Here is a 6414-nt window from a genome sequence, read left to right as displayed (position 1 = left end):
GACATCACGCCTTGAGGATTCCCAATCTTGTTAGATTTCGAAAACCAAGCAGGCGTGGTTAGTACCTGAATAGGAACCTGTGAATGAATACCAGGTCGCCTGTGTGAGAGGTGGTTTCAGGGTCCCTTGGCGCAGATGTGTGCAATCGCTCTTCTGTCTATCTACCCCAAGGACAACTGTAGCTACATAAGTAGCTGACCATACCCAACAATGGAACAAATGAAAAAAAAAGTTATATTGTGTGAAGTGCTTTGGGTGATGTCATGTGAAAAGTGCTATACAAATAGGATTCCCTTCCCATTTGATTGCAAAGACCAGAATACAATTAAGAAGGATCAATATACCTCCGCCTGAAGAGACGAGTTCCATGGATAATAAGTAATTATCCCCAAATAAAACTTGCTTTGTTTTTCTTCGATTTTAGCTGTGTAGATGTAAATGCTAATATCAAAGTGTTTCTTTTCCTTAAAGGATATTAGTTCCTATATTTCCTGATATATGAATATCCTAAAGGCATCAGCACTCGTGTGAGCCGTGCCTTACATGGCAATTCCTACGTTAATCCATTACCTGTATTACTGCTTAGCCTCAGGTCATGAGCTGCACTGCTCAAAAGGTTCATTACCCTGATGCAGGACCATTTTCATGGGCTGTGCTTTTACACTGAATATTCCTTCCTCCTAGACCTAAGCTGACTTTTCTCTAGTTTAGTGACCTCACTGTCAGTGCCATGCATTATCTTACAAGCAAAATCCATCATCACTATTTTGACAAACTCATTGTAAAAACACTTTTTATGTGTGCTATATGTGGTTCTTGTGGCCATAATTCACTGTGGAATTAAAAAAAGCTGTGAGAATCCACTGAGCTACATATTTCCCTTATCTCAGCACACTCCATTGTCAGTCTAAATTAGCCAGTCATAGGTTTTGAACCCGAAAGCTGTCTTCAAATCCCCATCCACTCTGTGTCTTATCCATCCAGCACTAATCAGAACAGCGTTTACAGCACAGAGCCCTAATATGCTCCTCCAGCGGCAGCATGTGGGCCGGAAACCATGGACGAAATGTATTTGATTTAGTCAAAAATGGACAAAAGGGATCTCTTGCATGCTTACTTTCAATATGAAGCTGTCATGTGCAGTTAATTCTTTTGGACTTGATGATATGCTGATATGCAAGCCTGCATTTGCACAACCCTTTGTTATTGTAGTTTATGCTCTTTGTCATGCAGCTTTAGGTCAATAAATCTCATGATTTAACTGTATTTGTCTCAATTGTTTTTTGCTTAAATGGAAGATACAAACATTTTGTAGGTAATTTACATATGTACAAACACATCCTTTTCCTTCAGCCTGCTCATAAGAACATTCAGTAAATAGTTTTGTTAATAGTTTCTCAAAGGCCTAGATATTTGATTTGTGTTATCTGCTCAATACAATCTGAATCCCACATATTAAACTCTACAAATGATGTCAATATAACCCCTGTTATATTTGTGCTGTTGTGGCTGTATGGAAAATGCCCTGACTGAAGCGAGCCCACACTTTTATCTCCATCAGACAGCTCCTTTCATTTAACATCTATTGTTGAGTGCACTGAATAACACCCGTTTCCATGGCAATGTCTACTTGTGGGGGGCGAAGACCTTGATTTTTTTTTTCATTCTTTTTTGTCAGATTCAGGGACAGACAGTGAATGACGTAGTTGGACTAGCACATCATGACGCAGAATGAGCAAGGAGCTTTTTGAGTGATAATTGATAGCTACATATTTAAATTAGTAAACAAAATGCTACTTTCCTAAAAATGTTAAATAAAACAGTAAATCTTACAGTTCCCTTATTTGTATATCTTATACCTTCACTTGAGTGTCGTACAGTTTGTCACGCTTTACTTTCCACCTCAACGATAATATGGTAATAGAAATTGCTAGGCATAATGGATTTTGCAGCTCTGTTTGCATATTATTAGGAAAATACTAACCATATTTCCTGATAATAGACAGTCTTTAAGGTTGGGGCAAGGATTATTCAGAGTACCTTGAAATCATGTCTGACCATGAACAGAATGTTTGTACATTTGCACATTTTTTCTAGCGATTACTCAGATGACCTCTTTCATTAGTTTAATTATTTGAAGCATATCAGACTTTTCTACTCACCTCGTCAAAGGAACACAGTGCTGCATTTCACTCTCTCATAAAGACCTTGTTACGTGCCATGTTCACTGATTTATGAGCATAATCAAACATTGCCTGCTTAATATTTGCTCGCAATAAAACCGACAGCATACCTTGGGACCGGATGCTGTTGTTTGAGATTATCTTTATTGCCTTTAAACTCTGCTCGGTTTCCCTTTACACGGATCTAGCTTCAGGGTGGAATTTGCTGGAGGCCTGATGACAAAACAAGACAAAGATACTTTTTATTCCTGGTTCGTACGTAATGAGGAAATGACTAATAAGCGATAGAGAATAAGAAATCTGGTAATTAGCCGTCGATGGCTCCCCCTGGGGGCGTGAATACCTTTGAAACTCTGGCAGCGCTATAGTTCCCTCTGATGTTGCCGTTTCTTGTCCCAGAATGCTTTGCGGATGTCATGCACAACACATGCTTCATGCCTCTGTGTGTGCACACCTGAAGAATGAGGTCAAGATGAGAAGACACGGCGGTAATGAAGGATGCTTCCTTTGACGGGGTCCTGATGGTGTGAAAAACACAACATCAAATGAACACTGTGCTGCTATTGTTATTGTGCTATTTTTACAGCCGTGGTAATGTGGCCACCCTCTCAAACAATTAGAGGCAAGGTATGTCATAGTGACTTTGATTGCTACAAATCGATTGTATTCATAAAATGTCAAAACATATTAAACTTTGCTTTTGGCCTTTTTTCCCTCGCCATTTAGAGTGGAAGGATTTATATACAGAAACTCAAAGGTAGAGCATCGAATTGGAGACGCAGGTTCAAGGTTCACGGTTAAAAGAGTCCACCGGTACATTATCCCTGAAGGGCAATTGGATTTGCAGCAGCAGGACAAGGCATCCTAAGGACAAAGCATTCACATGCGCATGGGCACACACACTTGCACACACACACACACACACACACACACACACACGCGCACACGCACACACGCACACACACACACACACACACACACACACGCACACGCACACACACACGCACACGCACACGCACACGCACACGCACACACGCACACACACACACTTGCACACACACACACACACACTCGCACGCACGCACGCACACACACACACACACGCACGCAGATGGTAGAGCGGGTCGTCTCATGATGGAAAGGTCGGGGGTTCGAATCCCGACTCCTGTAGGTGCAGACTGTCGTTGTGTCCTTGGGCAAAACACTTCACCCGATGCTTATGTGTGAGTGGTTGGTGGTGGTCGGAGGGACCGTTGGCACAGATGTGAGCAACAAATGCATCTCACCACCATCAGCATGGAGTGCATGAACCCCCCTCCCTTTCATGTGTGAAGCGCTTTGGGTGTGACTTGTGTCACATGAAAAGCGCTATACAAATAAGATTCCCTTCCCCATTCCCTTGTATAAACATACTAGCAAATAGGTTAGGGGTTTGAATCAAGGCTCGCACATGTGCACACTGTCGTTGTGTCCCTGGGCAAGACACTTTACCCACCTTGCCTGTGAGTATGTAGTGTAATAAAGAGTGAGCGGGTGGTGGTGGTCGGAAGGGCCGATGGTGCAACTTTGGCAGCTTTGCTTCTATCAGTCTGACCCAGGGCAGCTGTAGCTACAACAGTAGTTTACTACCACTGAGTATGGAGTGAATCAATAATGCAATGAAAAGCGTCTTTGAGTGTCCAAAAAAGCGCTACATAAATCCAATGCATTATTATTATGTTGAGCACGCAGCTATAAATCAAATCAAATCAAATCAAATCAAATCAATTTTATTTGTATAGCGCTTTTCATACATGTCATGTAACACAAAGTGCTTTACAGATTTAAAAACATTCTCTCACACCCACCTCCTTCCAAAAATACAGACACATTGTCGCATTCACATTCCCCCCACCCACCTCCCCAGAGACACACTACACAAGCACACAATACACACTCAAAGTAAAACAGTGGAGACTATGGACAAAAGGCTAAGAGAAGGCTGGGTGCAGATAAACCAGGTAAGGGAACACCATCCAAGGAGCCGTCTGCATCGGGAGCAGCACCTCGGCTGCAGCCACAGGGACCAACACAGGGTGCCCGGACAACACAACACCTCCATCCAGACACCCACAAGACAGCATCCCAGCAGCCACAGCCAATCACCGCTCCCGAGGCAGAGGGCTCCTCCAGAGGAAACTGGAAGAGCATAAAAATTGTTAAAATAAATAAAAGTAAAATTGAATAATAGGATAATAAAAAATAAGACCGAGAGGTAAAATACATAAATACTAAATAAATATTAATAACTATTAAATGTCAATTTAATTAATTATAAGGTGCTGATAAATAATAATAAATAGGCCTAGCAAAAATAAATATCAGTTAAAGGCTAAGCTAAAAAGGTGGGTCTTGAGCCTGCTCTTAAAAACTTGAACGTTCTCTGCAGCCCTGAGCTCCTCCGGCAGGTCGTTCCAGAGGCGAGGGCCGCAACACTGGAAAAACGCCTCACCGTGAGTTTTCCTGCTGACTTTAGGAATAACTATAGGAGACCCCTGCCAGAGGAGCGAAGGGGCCGTGAAGGTTCGTAAGGTAAAAGCAGTTCTGAAAGATAAGAAGGACCAAGACCATTAAGATTTAAAAACCATTAAAAGAACTTTAAAATCGATCCTGAAACACACGGGGAGCCAATGCAGCGATAAGCCTATATTCATGTTTAAAAGAATTCATAATGTATTAATTCATGAAGTCATGATGAATTAATGCATAAATTCATCATGAATTATGATTAATTAATGCATGAATTCACTTATTATAAAGCATTACAAATATTTTTCTAATTCCTAGTTAGTGTTTACATGCACTGATGAGCAGTAGTTCTCAACTGGGATGCTGTCACGACCCTCCAATTACAATTTATACATCATGTAAAATACTACACTATACTGTATAAAATGATTCCGCGACCCACTTTTTGGTCCCGACCCACCAGTTGAGAACGACAGCTTTAGGGCAAAGAGCATCGAGCAAAAGGTCAGTTTGTTATCAGTGATGGTGCCCAGGTATTTATACTGATGCATAATTTCCAACTGTGTATCAAAAGACAGTGGAGAGAACGTAGGAGACTTCTTAAAAGTCTCCTCCTTCCTATAATCAACGTGCATCTCCTTTGTCTTTGAAGCCTTAATTAGATACTACAAGACCATGCTCAGCGGTTGAGTAGCTACCAACTATACTCTCACTTCACAGCAAGAAGGTTTCCCCCGTCAACTCAAAGTAGAGTCATTAGGCTTACAATCTTGAAATGGATCCCCAGGTGTTGCACTGGTTACATGTCTATTCCTCAGCCCACGATTTCACGTAAACTGCATATATGAGCGATAAAAATATGCATCTGCTGCCATAAATCCAACTCTTATAAGCCCCATTTCGTTCCACTCTCATTATTTGACAATTCATGTCACAATTGTTGTCATTCCCAATAAGAAATAATGGCACTCGCTGATATCACAACATGTTTCTATTAACGCTGACATTTTGGGTTCATTATAAAACAGGAAGGAAGAAACTAAAAGTAAAATTATTATTATATTCCTAGGTAAACCACTAACTGACCAGACGATGCAAAAATAATGACGCTTACAATGAACATGTTATTTTGTCCAAGTTGCCCAAAAAAATATGCACAAACCTTCAAGAAGTGACACATTTCTTGCACTGATAAATAATTAAACCGACCCACCAAAACATTCCTCCAAAACATTCCAAACCCAATACGTATTATTTTCAACATTGTATAATTGTAGTAATTGTGTTTTTGTCAGCCTCAATCTGCCTGACTGAGTTTGCGTGAAGGTTGGCACTGACTGCAGTGTGATAAGACTTGTCGTGTCTGTGTTGTACGCCCAGCATCTTGCTCATTTCCTGGCTGACAATAGCAATAAAGTGCCCTCTGGAGAGAAGTAGAAAATGTGTCCGTGCAGCCAAGATGATGAGATTAGTGTCTTTAAAGGAATAGGCCACCGTTTTTACATACTAAGATATGTTCTTACCTCACTTTAGACGTGTTAATATATCCCCGTCTGGTCTTTGTCCGCGCGCTCTGTCACGCAAACGGAGCACATACGCAGCCTCTCCCACATGTCACATAGCTCCGAAAAAGCTCACGATAGAAGCTACCAAGCTCTTCCACGTGTTCCCTATTTAAATAAAGTTACGTGAAGTGTTTTCATGCGAAGTATATTTACACAGA

Source organism: Gobius niger, assembly GCF_951799975.1.
Source record: "Gobius niger genome assembly, chromosome: 4".
Classification (NCBI taxonomy): Eukaryota; Metazoa; Chordata; class Actinopteri; order Gobiiformes; family Gobiidae; genus Gobius; species Gobius niger.
Note: the sequence above shows the minus strand (reverse complement) of the source record.